The sequence below is a fragment of the Epinephelus fuscoguttatus genome, linkage group LG13 (genome assembly GCF_011397635.1).
Source record: "Epinephelus fuscoguttatus linkage group LG13, E.fuscoguttatus.final_Chr_v1".
NCBI classification, from domain to species: domain Eukaryota; kingdom Metazoa; phylum Chordata; class Actinopteri; order Perciformes; family Serranidae; genus Epinephelus; species Epinephelus fuscoguttatus.
The window spans coordinates 42,657,310-42,684,264 of NC_064764.1; the positions used below are offsets into that span (position 1 = coordinate 42,657,310).

At 42.8% G+C, this 26,955-nt stretch overlaps 1 protein-coding gene and 1 long non-coding RNA gene across 7 annotated transcripts in view; one reads left to right on the forward strand and one right to left on the reverse strand.

The window, feature by feature from the left end:
- Positions 1-26,955, reverse strand: part of sema5ba (sema domain, seven thrombospondin repeats (type 1 and type 1-like), transmembrane domain (TM) and short cytoplasmic domain, (semaphorin) 5Ba) — a 265,659-nt gene that overhangs the window by 199,994 nt on the left and 38,710 nt on the right. For 3 of the 4 annotated variants that reach the window (XM_049594061.1, XM_049594062.1, XM_049594057.1), the window contains exon 2: positions 11,649-11,718. The exons of the other annotated variant lie outside the window; for it this stretch is intronic. The gene's annotated coding sequence lies outside the window, so the exon portion shown is untranslated. The remainder of the gene's footprint in view (positions 1-11,648; positions 11,719-26,955) is intronic. 4 annotated transcript variants of the gene reach the window in all.
- LOC125899627 (uncharacterized) lies at positions 185-26,769 on the forward strand. Of its 3 annotated transcripts, none has more exons than XR_007450741.1 (3): positions 185-559; positions 24,433-24,624; positions 26,502-26,769. It is a non-coding gene; the product is annotated as an uncharacterized LOC125899627 (long non-coding RNA). The 3 variants fall into 3 exon arrangements; XR_007450742.1 differs by having other exon boundaries at positions 24,433-24,525; positions 26,499-26,769; XR_007450743.1 differs by having other exon boundaries at positions 24,433-24,525.

Sequence of the window (26,955 nt, forward strand, 5' to 3'; positions counted from 1 at the left end):
TGAAAGGGAACTGATTGATTGTGCGGAGAAAAAACCCTTGGTGTCCTTTTCTTTCAGGCAATTCCTTGTTTCCTCCTTGATACAGGAAGTGATTTATTTTGACAGCTACCTCATTGAGTTTTATTTTATCCAAATGAAAAGTCTTTGTTGTGAGCTCAACAAGAGACGTGGGGGGAAGGGGAAGAGAAACAGACAGACAGAGAAGAGAACAGAGAGTGATGAAAAGGAAAAATAAAGGACAACAATGAAAGAAGACGATGAGTTAACGACACAGGAATAAATGTGTGAAAGTAGCAGTGGAGTGGAGCTGTGAGTAAGCTGCTGGCTGAGGGCCTGGTGGGCTAGATTTGACCCCACAGAGGAGGAGAGTGCACAGTCCAGGTCTATAATTAGAAAACACACAGTGCCACTAATCCTTACTGAATGATTAAGCAGCAAACAGCAAGTTTACAGCCAGGAACCCACAACGGAGCGGCTGTGGAGAGTCACTGTGGTTTTCCCACAGAGTGAAAAATCTGACAGAGGGAACAGTTGGGTTCTGCTTCGTGGCCAGATTCAGGTGAGGCGGGTTCAGCCCAAAATAAATCAGGGGTTTCTAATAGGATTTTAGAGATGTTAACACATTAAAGCTGGATTTATATTTGTGGGTTAGGAGGTTACAGGCTCCATATGTAACCACAGAGGAAAACCACTCCAGCCACCAGACGGAAGTGTTGGTACTGTACGTTTCTGTCAATCATGGATGTCTTACATTTGTACACTTCATACGGATCATATCAAAGTTTCTAAAGTAAAGTGGTTTATGTGCTGACAACATTACTGTGTTTTCAGGAGCTTTTTAGCCACCAAACATTTGTGTTAGCCACCTGTCGCTGTGTTTCCACTGAGAACAGTGCCATAAAAGTGGCTGTTCTTTACTGAGATATTGCCACGTTTCCTGCTGGCATAGTGCCACGAAACATTGCTCTTTTTTACAGAGACATCACTGCATTTCCAGCCAGAATAGTAACAGGAAAAAAACATTTTTAATTGAGACATCGCTGCATTTCTTGCAGAGATAATACCACAAAAAGCTGTTGTTTTTTGGGAAGACATCACTTTACTTCCTGCCAGGATATGGTGCCATGAAAAGACGGTTGTTCTTGCCAAGACATCGCTTCGTCTCCCAGTAAGTTGTGCCACAAAAAGCAGTTCATTTATGCCAAGACATCACTCCATTTCCTGCCCTGATAGTGTCATGAAAACTGATGCGTTGGTGACATGAAAAGTGGTTCTTTTTTGCCAAAATGTGACTGCATTTCCTGCCCTGATAGTGTCATGAAAAGCAGTTGGTTTTTGCCAAGACATTGCTGCGTTTTCAGCCAGGATAGTGCCACAAAAACCAGGTAGTTTAACCCAAATCCTGATCCTTCCCCAACCATCACAGGAGATTTTTATGCCACTGTCAAAACATAAAGTTTCAACATATCCACGACAACAAAATGTACAAATGTAATGTATCCGTGGTTTTCAGAAACAATGCCAACATTTATTCTGGTGACAGGATTGAGAATACAATGTGTAATGCAGACCAACAGAACTGTGACTGATCAGCTTGGACTGTGTTTTCTGGTGCTTAAAGTATATCTGACAGTAAAAGTAAGAGGAAGAGCAAGTTTAAGACAGCCTCAGTAATCTTCTTCTCAGATACATTGTGTGATCTTGCAAAGCAGCCCAGCATCCCGACGACTACTGTTCACTGCCAACAGTTGGTGCCAAGGCAGGAGGCAGAGTGCCCTTTATTTGTGAGGCAGAGATAGGAGTGTGGTGGAGAGGCATGTTGCATGTTACACTCTGATGCCAGAGACTGGTGTTTGCATCCCATCAGAGACCAATCAAGTCAAGTACATTTATAGCCCACAATTAAATATCACATATTTGCCTCAAAGGGCTTTAAAATCTGTGCGGCATATGACAACTTCTATTCTTGGACCCTCGACTCAAATGAGTCGGAAGAAGAGCGGCAGATGAGGGATCCCTCTGCCACGATGAGTGTGCCTTTATTTAGTTAAAGTTATCCTTCCCTAATTTACACCAAATGTTTCAGTTAACAGCCTGGGGTCCAGAGGAGAGGGATGGAGCGCACCGCAGATGCTGAAATACACACATTAAATAGCATTAAATAATAACAGAACAAACTGTCAATAGCTTTTAATAATATCTTCCTATAACGTGCATATTTCACCAAGTTCAACTTGAGTTTTCGGATAGTTTTTTTGTGTAAAATCGCTGCAGTGAACACGGCTGTGCTGTCAGCGGAGACACCGCAGTGACTGCCACACACACTCTGCCCTGACACGTTGTCACCACCTCCACAAATGGATTGTGTAAATTAGCAAAGTCTGGAAATAAAGTCAGTGACGGCTCTCGCACAGTCACCATGTCCTCATTATGAGTCCGAATCATAATGCAGGTCGAGTTCACCAGGAAATAAAGTTTAATTAATAAATTGTGTTTACCTATCAAACAATTTTTAATCATATCCCAGTGTCGGGGACACGTCTGATTGACAGGGTCATTTTAGCGAGGTGTAAAGCGGTCAGTCTGATGCCGTACAACATATATATACGTATGGTGACACTCGGCTGTTGCTATGCTTCACTGTGAAGAGCGACTGATCAGCAGGCTCATTTCTATGCATTAACATTCATTAGGCGCTTTGTGTTGACCATTTATGGTTGAATATGGACGTGTAGAGGGCGGGATATGAAGCTGATCCACATGTGGACAATTCCATGTTCATTTAGGATTTATTGAAGGAAACTCTGCGCTGACAGGTGTACACACGGTTTGATTGATCAGAATATTTTTTGCCACACACCATTTTTGGCTTTAGTGTGCTCTTTTAGCGTGGATCCTTCACACTATGACATCTGGACTGTAGATCGGTTCCTGTGCTGGATCAGATTCCAGCTTGATCTTCAAGTCTGTTTAGACCTGGTATTAACATGTGTTTCAAACACCAGTGGACAGCAGAGCTATTCACGCCTGTGTCCATCATGCATCAGCAGCTGGTCACATATGTCAAAGGTCAAAAGGCTGTGTGCAGTTATTATGTCTACACTCCCGCTGTCAGTAGAACTCAACACGTCTCATTCTACAGGGCAAAACGATGAATGAACATGCAGCACTTCATCAAACTCATCACAGACTGAGCAGGTCATAAAACGTTGGCGTGCTGTCACCAAAACAACCACCACGTCCTGCACAGGCCCTCAGGAAAACATTTCAGCCTTGCTTCCAGTTTTTCTCATTTTGACCACTCGTAGTGTTGCACTTTAAAAAAAATCCTCTGCAGCCCAAAAAGCATCGACCCTGAAGGCCCCACTGGAGAAGACACGTCTGGGAAACTGTTGACAAGACACCTCAAACTACAAACAAGGACAATTACGACTCTTTTTATTGTGGATTTGTGATCAAAATATTGGGCACAGAGAAAGTGGGCGCTTGCAAGTGATTCAAAATACCACCACAGACATGATTACCTGTGTTTAAAGAGGAATGACAACAAAAAACAGTGCTATACGTTTGCTAAATATGTCCTCAAAAAGGAAAAGCATCTCTGTCATGGGTTTTCTTTTGTGAACTAGTAGCTAGTGAGCAATATCAAAATTATACGCTTATTCTACACAAACTGTAAAATCTATAAATAAACTATAAAACTATTACTTTCTTTGATATTTTGGTCTGATATGCAGTGATGACTGCTTAGTAATGTGTATTATGTTGACGTTGTTGAGTGTCAAGTCTCTATTTGACCATGTCCTGAGATGATACGTGCATGATAGCGTTCACTAGGGCGCATCATAATAGCGTTCACTGGGGAGCATCGTGACGACATTACGCCACTGATATCAGGTTTAAACAGGCTCCTCGTGTCCTCACAAATCACAGTGTCTCTTCAGAACCAGTTAATTCAAAGTTAACTTTGTAATGGTGGACACTATGATCATTTTCTTCTTTGTATCTTTGCTTCAAAGCCCGAGACTCCTCACATTCACACGCCTGCATCGCTCCAGAATAACCAAAAGTAATCAAGGAAGAAAAGACGATCATTATCCACAACACTGCCTCTCAGTCTTTATTTCTCACAGAAGCCAATCATCTTCCTCTCAGCTCCATAAACCAGGAGACTGTTTAGAGACAAGGCAATCTGTTCAGCAGCAGCACTAAGAGGAGTAAACGCTGTTTGTCACATTCACCAGCACATGTATACAAACCACTTCACCGCTGTGTTGTGGACCGAATAGCTGAATAGCTTCACAATTTCTCAGGGACACGAAATACAAATCACAAACAAATAAAAAATAGTTTAAATCAGCATCCTTTTACACAATTATAATCCTTTAACACTGCACACTTTGCTTTTCAGGAAACTGAATAGCTGCAGAATAGTTTCAGGTATCCAGACAAATAAAAGAAGAAAGTATTTGAGGCCAGATTTACGTTTTCATAGCCTCAGCCGCGGCGGCAGCCAGTGCAGGAGCAGCTGCAGTGGACAGCTAATCATTAGCCAGTTAGCCTCCATTATGGACTGGGATCCAGGCCTGGTGATAAAGAAGCAAAGGACTCAGGGCTCACAGCTTAATGATCCAAAGATCAGTGCAGGATTTACAGACTCAGGGTTTCCACCACAGGCCCTGGACAAAAGCCTCCTCCCTTCCTTCATCTACTCCAGCAGAGCGATTGAGTTCATAAAACCAGGAAACAATGTAGGAAAGTAATGAAATCTCCCACCTATCGTGGAAAGAAAAATAGAATGAGGGAGACATCAGTCGCCCAGGTAAAGCCTCCAGTTGATTAGATGATAAATAAAGGCAAGGTGCCAGGACCAAACATTTCACACACTGGGAGTTTTACAGTGCCTTCAGCAGCCTTCTTATTTAGTTTTCTTTGAAGACTCTGACATTATAGTTCACAGTGCACTCTGAATTTATGGGCGTTTGGTGGAAACTTGATTCAACGGTTTCAGGCCCAGAGGATCAACACTGATCGCTCTGTATTGAGTCTGAGCCACCCGCTGATGTTTGAAGACGAAACTTCCACCAAAGCTTGTAGCGGATGCCATCCATAACTGAAAGACATTTATATGTTGCAAGCACTCTGCAACGGCGGAAATCCTTCATGCAGACTCACACTGTCTGTCTGTCCTCTTCAGTTTAGCTCCTAAAACTTTTGAGAACTCCTTCGCTCCGTGGTGGAGAGATAAAAGACTTCAGGGTTCATCCAATCATCTCAAATGACCCCCAAAACATTAAAGCATCCAACAGGTCAAACAATGAACCCCCGCTTCTTTCCTTCTCTCTGAACTGTGCACAGACTCATTACATTACATTTTAAAGCAAGGCCAGTGTTTACTCAGAAGAGAAGAGTTTGCTTTCAGACATGAGAGTAAAGTTTGGTGCTTTTTCCAGCATTTATCTGTCCAAAGCACTTCATAATTCGATCCTCATTCACACACACACAGATGGCAGTGAGCTTCCATGCAAGGTGATGGTCGATCGTCATGAGCAACTTGAGGGTTCATTGGCTTGCTCTCAAGGACTGACACGAGTGCAGGAGGAACTCTTACTGAATCCTGTGATGAGTGGCGACCTCATCTCCAGAATAATCCTGTCTTCATGTTTCTGCAACTCAAGGATACCTTACATACAATCTTTTATGTAGCACACAGGTTGAACCTTTACATTTCTTTACACTCAACAATGCTGTGGTTAACATGTGTTTAGGTTTAGGTACAAAAATGGCTAGGGTCGGAGAAGATCATGTTTGGCTTAAAATATCTGGATTTGGTGGCACAATGCCCACAGAAACAAAGCGATGTATCAGTTAAATCAAACCACTTTCCAGAGTACTATTGCAGCAGGAAATACACTGATGTCTCAATAGAAAACAACTGCGTTTCATTGCACAATCCAGGCAGGAAATGCAGTAATGTCTCCATGGCATTACCCCAGCAGGAAACACAGACATGTTGTGATTGTAACAACTGCTTTTGGAGGCACAATCCCGGCAGGAAACACAACGTCTCTGCAAAAAAACAACCACCTTTTGTGGCACTTTCCCAGCAAAAAAACAGTGATGGGTTGCTAAAACACATCACTGTTTGGTGGCTAAAGAGTCTCTGAAAATGTTGCTATGACTCGCTAAAAACCACTGGTGATGTTTTTGTTGGTCTCCAGCAGTGGTCTGCAGCTCGGCAGGCATCTCGCCTAGTTGTCACTCCATCCACCTCCCAGTGACCTCCACCTCAGCTCATATACTAAGTCACTTCAGAAACGATGATGTGATACATACGAAACGTAAAAATGTAATGTATCCACGGTTTGCAGAAATATACAATGCCATCTTTCACTTTTGACGCCTGGACAGTTACTGGGAAAACAGCTCTACCTCGTACCACAGCTGCCTGTGTAGAAACTGAGTTTCTAACAATAAATGATGAATAAAGAGTGAGATTATTATTAAATTGGGTTTTAAAAAACGAGAACAGATCAATGTGAGCAAGAGGAAAGACGCATTTGACACATTATAGAGGTGAAACTGACAATTTTAACTTCATTAAATCTATAATCTGTAGAGAAATGTGATATATAGAACCCAGAGGTATTAAAAATATAATGATGTAAAACAGAGGAGAGCAAAAAAAGTCCCATTTGATGAGGTGCAACCAGAGTTTGGTGTTTTTGCTTAATAGTGACTTAATCGATTGATCACCAGCTTTGTTACTGATTCTTCCTCTGTTGATTGACTGAAGGACTGAATTGTTTCTGCACTAAATTAAAGCTGCAGCGACTACTAATGAAAAAAGCCGCTAGGAGGCCGAGCAGGCTCGTAACTGGGAAGTTCATGCTGAAATTCAGGGATGCATTTTATGGATTATTATCTGTGAAAACTGAAGAAAAACTAAATGAAAAAATACATCATGTGATATCACAGACAACAGGAAATATCGGAGCCAAAAACTCACCCTCTTTGTCTAAGAGCCGCCACACTAGTTAATGAACAGGTAAATAATTTGAAAACACACCTCTGTGCCAAAAACAACTACCAGAAGTGAACGTGACTAAAAGAAGGGGTGTAGCTGAAACAAACAAACTACAGAGGTTAAATACACACTGTGGCTCCGACAACAGCCATAAACAATCTGATTTTTCACTCTGTTAGTTTGTCATAAATTTGACATGTGAAACAAGCCGTCTTCTTTAGCTTTGTCCCTCCTCCTGCAGGACTAACTGACCGTCCGTGCGCCGTCCTCAGTAATACACAGTTAAACTGTGCACACTCAGACGATAGTCACAGGAGACAGTTTACAGTTTAAGACGAGACAGAGATCTGACAGCAGCAACTGAAATTTCCAGAAGCTGAAGAAGAAACAAGCTAATTTGTCACGAGCTGATAATTTGTTGCTACGCGGCTAATTAGCTATTAGTCCACTGAAAGACTGGATCCAAGTCCTGGTATGGGTAAAGGATGAATACATGCAGGTCTGACAGGACTGGCACTGAAACCGCCTTCACCAGTCTCCTTATCAGATCTGGGATTTCCACGGTGGATCAAACTCTACACGAAGCCAAGTGATGACATCATCGGCTGGCATGCGTTTTAAGATGTGACATCGGCCTTGGCCCGAGCAATTTTAACTCATCTCAGGGGACCCTCTCCATCACCGTCACCACCGTCACCATCCCCCCATGTGGTGTGAATGCCTCCTCTGTGAGCCAGGCCAAGGATCTGCCAGCGGCCCCTCTCTTTGTGTGCTGAATGGGCACGGCTCGGCCACGTTTTAAGGCGCCCTAATGTACCATGGCTGGACCACAAAGGCAGCGTGGTAATTTGCCAGGGATAATGACACTCCCTTAATTCGGCCCTAGGGGCCACAAACAGAAAGCTTTAAAGAGAATCCCCATCCAGGGATGAGTCCCCTGTCCCCCCCCGTTTTATTTTCTAGGTCTCCCTCTCCCTCAGTCCACCCGTCTCTCTCTCATTGGCCTGAAAGGAGCTTGTTTTCTTCCGGCTTATTGTCATCCTGAACTAAATATCAGCAAACAACAGTGGAGCTGGAGGAGACAACATGCCAACCACGACTGGAGCCCCAGATCTCCTCCCAGAGGAGCAGAGAAAACCAAGACAAACGCAGAGGAGCTGGAGCATCGCTGCTCTGCTCCAATGACACATATTAGGGAAACACATTAAGACCACAAATTGAATCAAGCAGAGTAAGTGAGAAGAAGGCGAGCGCTGAGCAAGAGGAGTAAAACAACAGGACGTAAGCAAATGCCAGGGCCGGCCTTCAGGGATATTAAGCACAGACAGGGAGGAGAGGAGGATGAGATGGGAGCATCTTCATGATGAATTGCTCTGTGCTCGTCTCCAAGGTTTTAGTTTCTCCAAGTAAAGTTTTTCATGACCACTTAAATGTCCAACTTCATCCCAAACACAGGAGGATCTGGGTTTATTCAGGGCTGTGGTTTATTTTTAATAAAGGTGGTCCTCCATAAATCTAAGAACAGATGCTCTGCAGTCAATAAATCAAAAGGTGATTGATAACATGATCATTTTGTTTATAAAACTGGGAGCTCTGAAAACACACACACACACACACAAGTTCATTTGTAATCTGAATCTGCTGCAATCCATAAATCACAAATTTCACTCTCAACAATTATTTCTTCCTGATCAGGCTCCAGTAAACAAGTTTAAAACACACTCAGCAGCAGATAACAACAGGGCCTGAGGCGATGTGTTTGTTCAGTATTCTAATGTTCATGTTTATTCACATAATCTCTAATTACGCCTGAAGGAAGATAACAGAACGTGTATGATCTATTAATCTACATCAAGTCTTAATTATGCAATTTCAATGCAAACAAAGGAGAGCTTGATTACTGTGAGCACCACAACATTCAGCTGTTTCACATTAAACAATGAGACAAACGGAGCTGTTTGAGTCCACACAAACGGTGGATCATAATTTTTGGAGGAGTTTTTTTTTTTTTTTTTGCCTTTGCTGAATTTACAAAGCATTTAAAATGTTACTGTAACAGAGTGTAACTGTGACATTATCAAAAAGGACACCAGCTTCCTAACAGACTGTTATTTCTTAGAAAAAGTAAACCATTACTGCTGACCTCGTCCTGCAGCAGAAGGTGTGAATATAAAATACATATAAATAAAAGCCACTACAATTATTATGTCCTTGATGTGTTTGATGCCAAATATCCTCCTTCAACTGTACATACAAAATATTAAGAGGGTGAAGATACCACTTCATTGTGTCTTTAACCAAAATGTTCCCTTGAAACTGTGACACCAAACACTCTGCTTTGCATTTAGTTCACCTCATGACCTTTGGCAGGTCGTGTAAATGCACAAGAGACTGCACACACACACACACACACACACACACACACACACACACACACACACTTAGACAGATTCAAAAGATTTGCCTACAATACATCTAAGACCGAGTACTTTTAGTTTAGCACCTGCTGCTATTTTGAATATTTGAGAACAATCTAAAACACAGAGCTCATATATTTTTAGCACAAACACTCTGTCACCAGATCAATATCTCTGAGGGGACACTTGACGTTTGCCCCTAATGATTGTTCCACTTCATTTTCCGTAAATGGAACCACTTTTTGAGTCGTCCTTGTCATAAGAGGACCTTGTTTACGATGCTCAACAGAAATCCTCTCAGAGGAGGAAATGAAACATCTTCTGAGTGCATGACAACACTGAATCAGGACAAAACACTCATCCCATACTAGTCTGGGTCCAGGTATTTTACAGCCCAGTCGCTCAGTGATAATTTTGACAGCTATTTTAGATTTAGTCTCAGCATTGAGATGAAAATGTTTATTAGTTTAGGCACGTTTTAGTCATTTTTATCCTTCATAGTTTTAGTCGATGGAAATTCTGAACATTTTAGTCAACTTCAAGTCATAATGTTTTTTTATCCTTGAACTAAAGAGGATAATTGTTGCCAGCACTGCAACTTACAAACTCCACCATCCACGGTCAGACACACACGGCTGATTATTTCTCGCACCAACTGAAACATCCTGGTGCAGACTATTTACTGGAGTTTACCAGCCTGTCGCTCATCAGGCATCTCATAGTGCACCACCAACATTTTCATCACATCTCAACAAAGCTGAAACATAGATTTCATCTTAGTTTTTATTATCAAGATTTATTTTTAGCTCATCATTGTCTCATTTTAGGCATGGAAAAAAGGTTGTTGCAGTCGCCAAAACAAAATGTTGGTACTGTATGTTTCTACAAACCACTGTTACAATACACATGTACGTTCCATACGCATCATATCAACGTTTCTAAAGTGACGTAGTATATGAGCTGACTATGTCATCAGGAGGTGGAGCTGACGGAGGACAGCATGACGCCTTGGTGTGAAACCTGTCAAGGTGTTGACCACTGCAGACCAACAAACAAGACTGGTTGGTTTTCACGAGTCATCTCTGCATTTCCCGCCGCTTTATTAGCCACCCAATGTGATTGCAATTTGGCTACCCTTTGCTGTGTTTTTACCAGGGATAGTATCATGAAAAGCAGTTCTTTTTACAGACATATCGCTGCATTTCCAGGCAGAATTGTGCCACCAAAACTTGGTATATAAGGCCAAAACATGATCTTTTCTTACCATAACCAGATGGTTTTTGTGCCTAAACATAGCCACATATTACTGAAATGTGAAGTTTCAACATACCTTCTAAATGATCATTTATAAACATAATTAATCTGTGGTGTGCAGGAACTTACAACGCCAGCATTTATCATATATTCTGGTGATTGTTGATGTTTAAGTTAAACAGCCTGGAGCTTTAAGATGCTGAGCGTGTAACTGCATCTGTTTGGGGACTGCTGTTGCATGTTGTCACCTCCCTCACTCTCGCCCACGTGTTCTCCCCGTGTGCCATCCAATAAAAATGCCTAAAACGACTCCAAAGATACGATCGAAACACAAAGAGCCTGGGGTGCTGAGGGATGTGATAATGATGTTATTGTCTTACTGTTGTTTTAATGTGGTGGAGGTGATGTCACGAGGTGATTGTGAACTTGTGTCACAGCTCATCTCAGGAATGATTTTACTGCACAGTGTCAATTAGGCTCAGAGCTGTCTGCACCCAGAGTGATTCACTCAGACAGACAGAGAGACAGAGACAGAGAGGTAAAGCTCCTCCATTAGGCAGCCCGTTCCTCCATCTCTCCTGCTTATCCTCCCCCCTCCCACCCCCCACCCCCCACCACCATACTCTCACCGCTGCTTTTCAAATCACTTCACTGAGTCAGAACAGAAAAGGGCTTTCACCAGAAAACTTCTACAGAGGCCACAGACGTATTGGGGAGAGAGAGACGTTTAGAGAAAGTGAGAATGAGAGAAGAGGAATAAAGCAGCCCCTCGTCGTGGAGATTTCCACCAGACCACAGAGAAGTTTGGTGTTTGCCAGCACAGGAAAAATAAAAACTGAACTCCGTCACAAATACAAAGCAGAAATTCAGGTAAAAGCAAAAACTAATCAGAGAAATGCATGAAAGTGGCGTGGAAAGTTTGTAATGAGAAAAGATGAAAGTGTACTCACCAGCTAAGCATCACTGGGGTGTGGGGGGGGGAGGGGGCTGAGAGGGCCGTCTGTCCTTTTCAAACTGAATCTGGAAGAAGGGGGAGACACAGAGAGAGGAGGGGGAGGGTCAGTCTTTCACTCGCTGCTCGCCTCCTTCTCATAAGCAGAGTGCAGAGCCACAAAGAAGTGCTGGCGTTCTCGTAAACAAACCGCCAACTTTTCAATGGAGCGGAGAAGGCGGAGCGGGAACGGCATTTAAACGGGGACTTGATGCGGTCGGGGGCCGGAGGAAAAGAGGGACCTGCAAGATGCCTTTACATGGAGTGAAGGCCTAACTGGACAATAATAAAGCACAGAGTTCAAACACATTAAACCCTGAACTCAACACGACACCAACAGTCCTGTGACACACACACACACACACACACACACACACACACACACACACACACACACACAGCTCAGCCCAAATATGTGCGACTGTAAATTAACAATATAGATGTAAATGAGGAGCCTAATTGTGTTGAATCAAACGTGGATGCTAATATGCAGAGAGCACTTTGGGCTCAGAGCTTTTTGATCTCAACGCCACAGAGCAAATTGGAACAAATAGCCCCGGCTGGTTTCTACGGCAACCTGAGAGAGCAGCTCAGGCCTGCCATCCCTCTTGTGCCGTCAACCACAGAGTGATATGGCCGCTGTTTCCTACACTCCTTCCACACAGAACGGCAAAGATGAATCTAAGAGGGAGCTGTGAACAGGCACCTGTTTATATACAGGAGGCTGCTGCTCGTTAGCATCAACACACAACATTGTCTCCGATGGTTTTGACTGTTTAAAAGGCTGCAATTAATTTCATTATCAATAAATTCTGGTTTTCAACAAACCTGTCTGACAAACAGTCGACAAAATGTCAGAAAATATTAATAAAATGTTCATCAGGTGTTCCCAGAATCCAAACTCTTCAGGTTCTTGTTTTGTCCAACCAAGAGTCTAAAAATAAATCGTAATAACTCACTTACATTAATATCAACTTACAATCAGAGCTGAATGATACGGCCTACAATTAATATTTAGGGTCTTATCTCAATATCTTAAACTCTCCTCTAAACTACTAAAACACTAAACTACTGTAGACCACTAAAACACTAAACTACTGTAGACCACTAAAACACTAAACTACTAAATGAACTACTGTTTTAATCAAGTTAAAGTAATTCTATATAAAAGCTGAGGTTCTGTTATTAAGATCAACAAAGTACTTTTACATAAAAGTTAAATTAAGATAAAGTGCTGTTAAAATAAAGTTAACATGCTGATATAATAAAGTTTGAAAAAGTACTTTTTGTAATAAAATATAATAAAATACTGTTTTATCCAATTTAGAGTAGTTTTATATGAAAGTTAAATTAAGATGAAGTACTGTTATGATTAAGTTTAATAAAGTACTGCTTTAGTCAAGTACTCATGTACAAGTTAAATAATGTTCTACCATGTGGAGACAGAAATGACATGCCATCGGTTAAATAACTCATCACGTGCGCCGCATAATCGTGATTTCAATTTTGACCAAAATAATCGTGATTAGGATTTTTTTCCATAATCGAGCAGCCCTACAATAAAGTTAAATAAAGTAATGTCATAATGAAATATATTGTAGTGGAACAGTTGGTGCCTTTACTTTAAGCACTCAGCTCGTCTCAGGCTGAAAACTGTGGTTAATTTAGCTGTGAACTTAAAGCTTCCTGTCAAAAGTTAGATGTTAGCAGTTAGCAGGTAGCGGTAAGCTAAACCTGAGGAACCATTAAACGTCAGAATGTATTCACTGTGAGCAGGAATCAAACCAACAGCTCTCAGTTCAGATAATACTCACATATTCAATGATATGAAACTGAGAAAAGCAAAAAATCTCACATTTGAGCAGCTGGAACCAGAGACAACTTTGCATTTTTGCTTCATTAATGAAACTGATCGATTCATAAAAAGATCCATTGATTTAAATCCAGTTCAAAGTTTATTCTCCCAGACTCTCCAGCTCAGTGCTGAGACTCGGACCAGCCACAAAGACAGGTAGACAAATGCAGTAAAGGGGATTTTCTATGGAGCTAAGCTGAGAATTTAGGGCTGAGCAGCAGGAAGTGTCCGCTCACACACAAAAAACCTCCCCATAATCTCCAGTGTCAGTGTGGGATCAGGATTTATTCACTGCAACAAGTGAGGACCAAGAATTCTCATAAACTGCTTAGTCTGTGACCTATAGTCTTCCTCGCTCTCAGCCACACACACACACACACACACACACTCGGTCTCCTCCTGCAGCGACGTCTCTACAGCAGAAACTCAGACAAACAAAGTCTGGAACGACTCAACCTTGTTCACATTCAGTAAAACTTTATTGACCAGTGGCCTCATTACAGGAGAGAATCCGAACTGCTTGACTGATCTTAACTCAAGTTTCAGCGAGGAAAAATGTTTTCCTATTACAGAAGTTATTCCTAAACTCATGGCTGTGTCCGATCCAACCTGACCTAACTGTGGAATTGATCCATCCTGTCGTGTATCAGTGTTTAGACTGTACCCAGACTGTCTGTGTCTTTGATTCAGACGTACCGGGGGGCTGCCTGAGATGGAAAAACCTTGATATCAATGACTCTGACTCGTCACCTCCGTCTGGCAGTCACCCTCAGCTACAAAACCCGAGTGCATTTGTGATCTTTACAACCACTGGCAGCGCCCCACGCCTCCTTGTAGGCCTCCAGAGCCAGACGGAGCACGTTGATCAAATCCAAAATTGATTGTCTTGGCAGTCGATATAAGCCATTAATACATGGTCCAGAAAATTCAAAGTGTCATCATAAGGTTTGAGAGGCCTTTTAATCATTACAGTTCAGTGTTCGTGCTGTTCATACACACCTAACAACACTGCTGCTGACATCTCTGGCACTTAGTTTGAGTTAAGAACAGAGTCTGTGCCATCACGATTCAGGATTTTAACTTGGGAAACTCCTGAGATACAACATTCCTGTAACTTATCCTGAGATAGGACAGAATTATTCACTAAATTCAGTCAGTAAACATGTTTTATGAACACCAGAAATCCTAAATGTCATCCTAAACTGAGACAAGATTAGATCAGACTCACTGGCAGGCATGTGACATTCAGCGTGATGCACATCACACTGCAGAGATGTTATTTCACAAACACATCAGATCCAACACCTGGGCCTGATGCTTCATGTTACCTTTATTCAACCAGGACGTCCTACTGAGATGGAAAATCTCTTTTACAACAGAGACCTGGCCAAGACATCAAAACACATCCAAATGCAACTAATACAACATATAACAACAACAACAACAACAGCTACTCAAACACAGTGGCCTCTAGCACATGTCTCTGTCACCACATCTCATTATGATGCCCTTAAATTCATCAATGACTGTGTTTACAAGGTCTTTAGTATCCCGGTTTTGATTGGGTTTTTTAAGTATCCCGTTTTTGTGTTTGTGCATGTAAACACCATATCCCGAATTCAGAAACCAGGTTTTGCCCTTTTCCCGGTTTCAAGAAACCCGGTTTTGCCACCTGGAGTACTCCGATAGAAGCCGGGATACTGGAGCATGTATACGCCTTATCCCGGTTTCATGAATGGTTCAACTACGTCACACAGCCGGCTGAAGGATGCCCTACTCATTCTGAAGTTTTCTCTCTACTCTGAATCTGTAAACTCCATGAGAACGATCCTATCCCACCAGTCACAGCTACGTATTTTCATCCACTGTTGCCTTGTACTGCGTGGTGGCAGTGACAGCCGAATACTAGAGCTTGAGATTCTCTGCGCGCCCGGCCTAATAATGTCAAAATATTATTTACAGACTGATTTAACAGACGATCACTGCTGCCACGATCACTGGAAAGTCTGGGCGAGAGGCTTCCACAGAGGAGCGCCCAGTTTGCACCAGCTTTAAACACGTTATTTACTTCACTCAAACTGCGTGTGGCTATTAGCGCTGGTGTTAGTGAATTAGACCTTGTTTATCAGTGAGAATCATTTGCATAGAAATGTCCAATTTTTTTTTACAATATTTATTCACAGCCCTTCACCACCTGGATCCTAAAATAAACACCTGTTTTATTACATAATCATGCTTCCGTGTTGCGCCATTCATTAAGATCCTATGTTTCTGTCATTCAAATAACAAGACTTGTGGTTTAATACTCTTAATCATAACAGCCAACTTATTGAAAAATGTCGGGTTTAAATCGGGCTCGGGTCCATAATTATAGTTAATTGGACGGGCCGGGCCGGTCCCCGACATAACGTGCACAACGTGCATAACGGGCTGGATTTTTTGGGTCCGATCTAAGCTCTACCAAATACCTATCAAAGTTGGTGACGTATTCAATATTTGTTGTCGCTCTCTCCTCCCATTGCTGAAGATGAAGTGGATGAGCCATAGCTGTAATGCAACGTGAGTGTTTACTAATGCTAAGCCCGCTAGAAGCCACAGAGGTGTCATTTTTGTCTTACTTCTGAATATAATAAATATATCACATTTCCCGCTCAATCTGTTGTAAACAAAAGACGTAAAAGATGTAACACACGCCTGCGCAGATAGGATGCAGTGATCAGAAAATGGGTTACTGGTATTTATCATGTATACAGGGATATGAATAACCGGGTTTCTCTGTGTTCCATGTAAACATCATACCCCGGATATGCTCAAAACCGGGATAAGCCTCAAAACCGGGATACTAAAGACCTTGTAAACACAGTCAATGGATAAGTGTGTGTGCAGTTTCCCTCAGATCTGTTAAAACCCATGGTACATTAAAAATCCACCACAGCAGGGTGCAGAGCTCGGCTGAAAATTGCACAATATTTTACTTTTCCAGGCCTGGAAACATGACTGTAAAATTCCATGCCTTTCCCAGGTTTTCCATGACTGTGGAAACACTGTTGATACTAGAACACTTTGAAGAAACTGTAATAAGATTTAAATTACGCCAAACTCTGTTGAAGAAACATGACAAGAAGCATGTCCTCAAAAGCACGTTTCAGTGTGAGGAGTCTGTGGGAATGAGAGGTGACCTGTTTTAGAGTTAAGATGTCTCACTGGATAAGAGATGTTTGGTGGATTGGACACGCATTGTTGGCATTGTACTTTTCTGCAAACCAAGAATACATCACATTTGCACGTTACATACGCAGCATATTGTTTCCTGACTTATCAACAATGACACAGGATATGAGCCGACTTTGGACCACAGCAGACACTGTTCAACACCCACAACCAACAAAACCAGCTGTGTTTTAGGTGGAGATATGCCCCCTTTCAGCTTGTTAGTATTGGACCTTTTTCCTGTTGACCTATTACGTCACAGACCAAACAATGGACAAACAAGTTAGCTACGGTTAGCTAGCAGCTAACTGCTACCATGGTGGACAACTTTACAGCTCTGTACATTTGGTCCGTCCAAAAAGTCACGGCTCTGGATGTAGATTTCTCCATGTTGTTACCGGCTTCTTCTTCTCTTACACATTTAATGCTATTGGACTTCCGGGTCAAAACCCGGGGCGGAAACTGTGGAGCATGCTCAGAGCGCCTCGGCCAGTTTGGGTCTGATTGACTGTATACATGCAGGAGTCACATGATCTGGGTGTGTTAGTCCCACTGTGACACATTCACTGCAGGACCATTTCACTCACACTGACATGTTTACATGTATACTAAAAGTCTGACACAATAAATCCATTTTCTCTGATGTCATGGAAACAGACTGAGTGTTACAGGTCAAAGGTAGGTGCGCCCTTTTTCTTTGCTGGTTTCCTGTGTTTCTTGTCTTGTGTGCAGAGAGTGGTTGGACACACTTGAGAGCTAATCATCCATTCAGGACGTGATGGTTAAATACCTGAAAAAAGGCTGCGGCCTATGGGCCAGCATGGGCGCTGTGTGTTAGATTGTTGGTAATCTTCACTCCCATCTGGAGCGAGGGCAGCAAACCTGTTGTTGAGCTGTTAATTTAGACATTGCGTTGCTGTCTTTGTTTATCTTTAAAGAAAGTAGTTTTTGTGTAAATCTTGAAGCGTTCCCTTTTGTTGCTAAATTTGTGCAATGAATCATAACTTTTGTTTCAACACTTATCTCTGCTTGCCTTTCTCCTTTTTCCCCAGTTTCACTTTCACTGATCATCCCGAGTCTGATCTGGGAACATAATAATCACTGTATTTCCGGCCTGGACTGTTCCCCAATAACCGGGTACTTTAAGCCAAATCATGATGTTTCCTCATGACCAAGTGGTTTGTGTGCCTTAACCGAATCACCTTAAGCACACATTGTTGAAAAAGTGCTGGAGGAACAGTCAGAGGATCACCTCAGTCATTAGGAAGCATCACCTGGGACCTGTGAGCACCTGTATCAAATTTAATGACAATCCATCCAACAGCTGTGAAGATATTTGAGTCTAGACTGACCAGCCGACCGGCTGACTCTGCCATCCCCAGAGCCATGTCACTAAAGTGGCTAATAGACCTTTTTTTACAGCCGACAGTTTGGCGTGTCACAGCAGGAAAAGTACAGGTGTAATTGCTAAAAATCACTGCATTCAATTTAGGCTAGCTCGTTGCAGGGAGCTGGTGCTGGGTGTGCTGGCTCACTGCCACAGCTTAGACACTTACACACAACTGTGTGAGCCATTGTTACTGAAATTTGTGTCACCTGTGTGTTTCCTGCTGTGACAAGTCAAAATATCTGCCGTTGTGAAGGAAGTTTACAAGTTGCGGATAATCGTGGTCATGATCAGAACCAGTCTGAGTCTACACTGAAAGACAGGGAACATCCCCTGGTACTTATATTAACATAATATTATAATGTGCAGCTCAGCATCTCTGAGTCGTCAGGAGATTTATTCACTTTTACTGTTTTGATGTTCCTCTAATTATTTCTATATTCATCACACACACACACACACACACACACACACACACACACACACACTGCAGACACAAGACTCTTGAATTAGTCCTTGAAAGTCATCTGCCTGCTTGGCGTTCTGTGTGTGTGTGTGTGTGTGTGTGTGCTCTGCAGTGAACTTGAGATGCTCTCTAACTGGCAGCTCTTCTCCAACCAGTGTGAGGCCGCTGAAGCAGTCATGAGGTTGCGATCACACTCTCGTGCTCCAATCTGGAACTTTCTTTTGGTCTGTGGAAACTTCAGCATCTCGCTGCGGTGCGCCTCCCTCACTTCTGTCCATAGGAAGTGTTTATCAGCGGTCGCCATCGGATCCAGCAGAGAAAATCAAATTCTCCTAATTAAACTCCAGTTAGTGGTAACTGAGTCAGACGGAGTAATGAAGACTTAGCAGGAAGTAGGTGAAGAGGCAACTTATGAAACAGCGGGAGTTCCCAACTCAACAACTCACGGAATTTATCTCACACACACACAGAGATACACACACACATTCACACAGTGTACATGTGTGTAGTTTAATGCTCCTCCTTCAGGGCAGTGAAGGAAATATGTCTAATTAGGAGCGAATTATAGCCTGCAGCTTTCCAGTTTACATCAGACTGGAGCAGCATGCTATTGTTAAACTGACTTTTTTTTCTAAAGTTTAACACAACAGATCCAAGTTTTACTGAACAAGGACACCCTGCATGATAGAAACAGAGACAGCAGCAATCCTAAAGTTTTTGGATAAAAAAAAAAGGTCATAAAAACTTCTCACATAATGTGTCTTCAGATGCTGCCGACAGGGAGGCTGACTGTCACCTCCAACAACATCAGCTCAGCTCTGTGTGGTTTCAAACACAAAATAGTGTTTAGATAAAAATTTAAATTTCTAACAAAAAGCTCACAACAAAAAAATAGTTGTCAAGTCAATTAACTGACCACCCACTGATGTGAACTCTGACCTGAGGGACATTTTTCTGTGATTCTCCAGAATCAACATTTCTGCAAACCACAGATCAAAACATTTGCACGTTATCATGTGGCCGACACACAGAGTGTTTATGTCTTTAATGTGTGGTTATGCTTTGGCACAAACACCACGTTGTAATTGAGAAAACACACAAAGGAGATGATGGAGACCACTTTGACATGATGAGCCATAAACTGTGTTTTCCCAGCCTTCACACCTACACTGAGTTTCTGAAAATCACCCTGGATGGAGTTTTACAAAAAGTCCTTTTTCAGTGACCTAAAATGCAGTATGCATGAGGACTAAAGGCCACAGAATAAATACATAAATATACCAGTGTGCAGGGCTGAAAATTAACTTTTTGGCTCACCGGCCAAGGGGACTGGTAGATGAAAAAAATCCACTGGCCAAGCATGTTTTTTACCAGCCAAAATAATGAGTTGCCTTTTTCTGTCACATGAACATTTGTTTCAGTGCTTTTCATTGAGATAATACAGTATCATGTTGAATACAAGCTTAAAGGAGAGGCCAGAGTGAAATCTGAAGCAAAATTAGTTTAATATCAAGTTTTGAGCTCAAAGTTCCATTTGCACTTTGTACTTCAAACATTACAGTAATTTACAGTAACACAGCAGGCTATCTGACACTTGCTGCGTTCATGGTCACAGATGTTCTCCAGCTTCATCGTTTTCTTACCGATGACAAACGAGTTGTTATCATTTTTGTCTTTAGCATACTGCTGACACACATTACAGCTCATTACTGCACCGTCAGTATCGTAGTGTAGCCAGCCGCTTGAAACGCCGTTATCAGCAAACCTCCATTTCTCACAAAACATTTTCTTTTTTTCCTGTAACGTTACAGCTTCAGCTTCGTCCTCATCTGTGTTTTTTTAATTTGTCGGTGGTTTACATACACCTGGTAAATGTCACCACATGACGCCCGTGATGATAGCTTGTTTGTTACTAACAGCAGATTGTGGATCTAGGCGCGCGATAGGCGGATGTGCGCGCACGTCCTCCGAGTAGGCTTACAGGTTCCTTGATGCAGCGGGGAGCAATTTAAGTGTGATTCACAGCAAACAGAGCGCTGGTCTGCCATTAGCCTCCGTCAAATAGCTATTATATATAATCTATTACATGACTGTTTTGGTACAAACAATTACCCGTCAATGTGGCGGAGAGCCTTCCCAGATTTAGTCACCAAATGGAAAATCTACCCACATTTGGCGCTTGGCGGGTGTTAATTTTCAGCCTTGCCTGTGTACATGTGGACAAAGCCTAGACAAGTGAATTGGGGTGTTAATGAGGGACAGATCACAGCAGGACTAATGAGGGACAGGTCAAACAGATCAGAGCAGGGCAGACACACTGTGCGTTCAGTCCTCATAGAGAAAAAGATTTAGTATGTCCCAGTACAGAGTATGTCAAATGAGGTATGCCAGAAACACCAGGACGGTCTACTACATCCAAGCTGATTTCATGCTCTTTTGACTATTCTTACCCACAATCCTCTGCAAAGTGGACGACACGTCACATCGACTGAGCCACAAACAGATGACAGCTGACTGCCAGCTGTCAGAGGTCACAATGACAGATGACAGCATATTCAAGTAACTGGTGACCAGTCGAACAGTAACAACAGAAATATTAATTGTTTAAGTGAACAAAATAATCATAAATATCACAAACAACAACAGAAGGACAGCACTATAAAATAACACTCACAGAACTGTAAATGTACAGTCTGTGCAGTTACAACTTTAAACTTCATACAGTACATCACCAAGTAACAACAGCAGAGCTCTTCTCATTAATCTCTGTCTCTAGCGACTTCGGTCAGTGGCATTTGTTTTATCTCCATGGTAACAGATATAAAAGCAAGAGGGTCAAAGTTCAGGGCGTGTTGTTATGAGACAGTAGTGTGTCCTGATTGTGAGCAGACCTCATGAAACAGTACAGACTTTTTAAAGGCAGGTGCAGTACATACTGAAAGTAGAAAGTATGTGATTCATAATGTGTCCAATCACCAAGGCAGGAAGTAAAACAAGACATGAGGACCTTCAAAATAAAGCAGGAAACAAACTAAAACAAACAGTATTATGACATAAGTGTTGCTCCATCACAAAAAATCAAAACAAACTTGGAGCCTGACATCGCTCTGAAATCATTAAGTTCTGAATGTTTTCTGACACAGTTTGTTTCCATCAGTGATGTCTGTCGACAGGCGGCTGAAATGTTGCTGTTTCATAATTTCACTTTAGAAACAGACAAAATGCAGATGTTTTGATGCATATCAACAGATGAATAAATTAAAGATTGGATAAAAAACACTGAGCATTTCAAGCTTGCAATTATTTTGCTCTAAAATTCAGCAAAACTGCAAATTTCCACCGTGCGCTGAGTAACAAAGAGGAAGAGGCACATCATCTTGTCTCTGCTCAGCTGTGCTGCGTCTCTGCCCACTCACATTCAGCACAGTAAACTATCAGCCTGCCACATGCAGAGACACTGTTTCTAAATTACCTCGACAACTATTTGTGCATGATGTGCTGTCACTGTTGTTCACACTGACGACACAAACGCTGCCCCTCCAATAAACAGGTCCAGATGTACTTTCTGTGCTATAAAATGTGAAGAGACTTGGATCAGACTGTGGCAGGAAACAGTAAACTGCACATGACAAACGATGCACGCAGGGCAGAGTGGTCATTATCCAACACTGATCAGGATGCAGAAGAGAGCGATTACACAATCTGCAGATCAGCAGCCTCCACTGAAACTGCAAAAACCAAAGCATGATGAAGCAACAGAACTCCTCTAACACTTAGCCCAACACCTGAATCTTTACAATTCACAGCCTCAGGACAAATCCAGACTAAACACAACAGAAACAAATAGAGAAGCACTGTGTCCAAGAACATCCTCAGTGAGAGCAGACAGGATGTTGTAAACGGGCTAAGAGGAATCAAGGAGGTGAGGCTGTATTTACAGTGAGACTTTTATCTGCCTTAAAAGTTACCAGAGAAGTTACCACCACACAATAAAGACATTACCCACCACTAAAACAAAGCTTTACTGACATTAGCTAACTATCTGGTTTGTGTGGAACAAAGCAAACAAGCTTCATATGACCAAGGCTGAGAAATGAAGCCAAAACCTGCAGTTCCTCTAATGTCCACTTGAGGCTGGCTCCAAGAGCGAGTCAGTCCCCACAGACCCCCGTGTTAACATGTGGAAATAAACATGTTTACAGCCTGGTACAAAGAAACAGTTTTAGTCTCTATAGGCTGACAGGTGAGTGTCGTCAATTCATGGAAATTAATTGTAACACCTTGGGTGACTAAAAAAGCTTTGTTTAGTTTTTGGTTGTACTCTGAGATCCTCTAAATGTGCAGACACACCAAACCGACATCAAAGATCTAGCGGCGAGGAAAGCCAACTGTTGCGTCATCTACGTCGCCTCACGTCGCCCTGTGTCAGTTGCATTTGAACACACTACACGGACTACATCCGACGGCCAAGTAGCACGTACGTTCTGCGCCTGCGTGAGAGAGAGCGGAGTGAGAGAGTGGTACATCCTGTCAGCCGAGGGGTTTCCTATCTGTGCAGCCGAGCACCGCAGCACCTCCACGGACTATTACATCCAGACGGTCCCGGTGTTTCCTCCGCAGGCTCCACTTCACTCAGCTGCCCGATAAACCCGCTGCTTCTTCCCACTTTAACCTGAATAACAAACCAGGGCTCGGTGCTCCGGTTGGATCCAAACGGAGAGCCGGGGCTAGCTCAGAGACTAGCGGAGGCTAACTGGCTGTGCTTCCCTCCGGTCATGCTGCGGCTAACGCTCCGCTAGCCGCTCCCAGCTAGCTCCGGTTTGTTATTCAGGTTAAAGTGTGAAGAAGCAGCGGGTCTGTGGGGCAGCTGAGTGAAGTGGAGCCTGAGGAGGAAGCACCAGTTAGCCCCGGTTTCACTACAGGCAGATTCACTCGCCACAGGGGCGAGGAAATAAAACCTGAACAGCCAATCAGAGTGAGCTCTCTCACCGACAAGCTCCGCCACCGATTCAACATGCTCAATTGGCCGAAAAGCCACCGACAGCCCGACTTTGGTCGACGGCCGATGGTCAGCTTGGTGTGTCAGGGCCTTAAGGAGTCGAACGCTCAGTTTTTCGGCAAGTACCATTTAGTCTTACTGTTTTAAAGCCTGTTTTTCACTCAAGAAAATTAGCATTACAACAGAAGCTGTACATGCATCATGCTAACCAAGCTAGCACCTATAGCATTAGGGTTAGCCACACCTTCTTGTCCAAATATGGTCACTACTGGCTCCAAAAAATCCAAAATGGTTAAGGCCAAAATGCCAAACGAAAGGCTTCAAAATGCAGTCCACAAGTCAACAGGTGACATCACAGACGCTACGTCCATTATCTCATAGTCTATAGTCATTACCTAATGATGTGAGGAAAGCTAGTCTCTTAACTTAATTGGGACTATTTATATTCATTTTGAGGCGATTAATATTTGTACTAGGTGTTAGTGTTAGTAAGACCAATCTCTTATGTTGTTTTATATATTGATATAGTTTTATTTTGAGGCAGCCTGCTGTCAGTGTCGTCTTAATTCTCCTACTGAGCCTTGTTTTGTGCTGATATGTGAGTATATGTGAGGTGTAACATTATATTGATAGCTTGCAGTGCATCTCGGGTGATACTGCAGAGTAATGTGATACTAAGTCCTGCATAGGGTCAGGTACCTCACAGGTAACCCACAAAAAGCTGTGTAACAGGTAAACATATGTTGATATATAAACTGACGGGTAAAACTTAACTCCATGTGGGCGGGCAGTGGGTGAGAACCAAAATCTATTTTATGTTTTTCAGAATAACACACAGTAAACGTGGAGGACTCCAGCCATGACGCTTTGCAGCCCGAGGATGAGGTGGCAGCCTACATGGAGTTTGGGTCCTTTGGAGGTTTGATGGTGGTGGAAGGAGCATGCTAACATGTTTCCTAACCTGGCAGTGATTGAATGTTTTCACCATCCAGTCAAAGAGACAGAGAACCAGCTTCATGTGAGGGACTGGAGCCTGGGGGGGTTTGATTACGGTGTGGAGGGCCGGTGCGGCGAGTGTTTATCTTCCAAACTTACTGTGTTTTCAGTGTGAAAGTCTGTCTTTGTGTCAGAACCCTTCAACTACAAACAGGAAACACTTTCTGCTGACATAACGCCTTTGACTCTTTATCAAGATCCAGATATTTTGTAGTGCAGTGCATCATCTTTTGTTCTGATGATTCAGCCTTTTCCAGGCCAACAGAAGTTTTGGAGCTGCTCCAACTATCAGTCTTGTTGTCTGTGCAGAGAGTGAACAGAAGTTTTGGAGCCCAGGACCTTTAACATCGTTTAGATCCCAGTCTAATAAGTGAAGTCAGGTCAAGTCACGTCAGTTTAAAGCAGAGAATCACTGATCCTAATGTCCTTTGTCTCGGCTGGATTTAAAAGACAAAGGGAGAGAAGGAGTGAGACAACGGCAATTACACCAGTTAAATAATAGATCGCACATCCAAGTGGCTCACATGGCAGCACACACACATACATACTGCCTCCAAAAAGGTCGTCTCCTACAGACGAGGCGGGCGCACAACCTGAAACCATGGCATCACGTTGACAGGCAAAGTCATCCATTACACCCTTGTTATTCTGCCCCGTGCTCCTGCGTCTCTGCAGGCCCAGTTTCCAGCCCAGTTTCATATGTTCTCGGCTTTCCATCATAGCACTTGACACCTGTTTATATACGGTGTGACCTCTGACCCCTGCACCCCCTGTTCTCAGAGTCAGTCTCCCCTGGTTGGTGAAGAGGGAACTTGTGTTATTGTACGAGTGGTGATAAATGACTTTAAGGTCACAGCTGAGATGTAAACAAGGACTGAACTTAACGACCACAGAGGGAATAAAAGCACCGGTGGCTCTTTGTGCCACGCACCCACACATCCATCTATACACTGTAATTGTTCTATAGTGTTCACATACTTAAAAAATGATTTCAACCTTGTGTCGTGTGTGTGTGTGTGTGTGTGTGTGTGTGTGTGTGTGTGTGTGTGTGTTTCTATCTGATCGCTCACTAAGCTCAAGAGGGTCTCTGTCATAATTAAGTGGCACCTCCATTAAAAAAAGCCCGAGGCCCGAACACATCAGCGTTAGCTTTAACGCTACAAACTGCACGGCTGACCAGCTGGCTTAGAGAAATGATGGAGGGCTAACGACGCTATTTAAATGCATCAATCCTCAGAAACGTGACATGGCCTCATACAGACTGTACTCTATCAGGGCTGGGACATACTGAATACTGAATGCTAATGATGAGCAATATTCACAACAGCCTGGATGGAGCTCTGGGTGATACAAAATAAGGCATAATCATTATTATAGCTATGATCTTTAAACGGCTTTTATTTATTTGATCAAGTGTTTTTTACTTTATTTTTTTAACAGCTGACTTTTCCACAGAGCAAATAATGAGTGAAGCAATCAGTTATTTTTTATGATTTTACAATCAAATTTTCAACAGTTTATTATGAAGATTAACTGAGAAATTGGACAATAGGTCCACTTCACTAGAGTACAAGCTATTATGAGAAAAAATAAGAAACCCAGGTCTCTTACAATGAATAATTACTCACAAGTGTCCTTGTTGTTTAATATTATGACCACTGCAACAGGTGGATTACAAGTGTTTAAAAATAAAAGCATAAACAACAAATGAAGATATTATGACTAAGCTAACCCTAACCCTAACCCACTAATTCAAATCACCTGCACCTCACTAATTCAATTACCTGTGCGTCATCAATTCAATCACCTGCTGTAGCCTACGTCAGTTGTGTCTGACCCTTCTCGTCTGTTTGTCTCAGTTCTCAAACCCTGTTCTTCTTCTCTCTTCCTTCTCAGCAGGACAGCAAAGTGTCTCAGCCACCAGTAACGTCACCTCACAACAAGATGGTCCTTGAAATGAACCCACCACGGAGCTCATGGAGACGAGTCCCCCACCCTCAGTGTCGACCCCTGGGGTCATAAACACTCCAGCCTCACCACGACTCCATCCGACCCCATCATACACGACCCCGACCAACCTTCAGGTCCTCTTCATCCCGACAGACGACCTCTCGACCACCATCATCCCATCACACTCCACCCTCTCCTCGTCACCCAATAAATCTACTTTTATACGGTACATATGGCGTCGTCTTTGTGTGTGAAACTTAAAGCCATATCACCATCGAGCAAGAGCGGTTTTAGCCAAAACATGATCTTTACCAGGGCGGCACGGTGGTGTGGTGGTTAGCACTGTTGCCTTACAGCAAGAGGGTTGCCGGTTCGATCCCGGGTGTGGGAGCTTTTCTGTGCG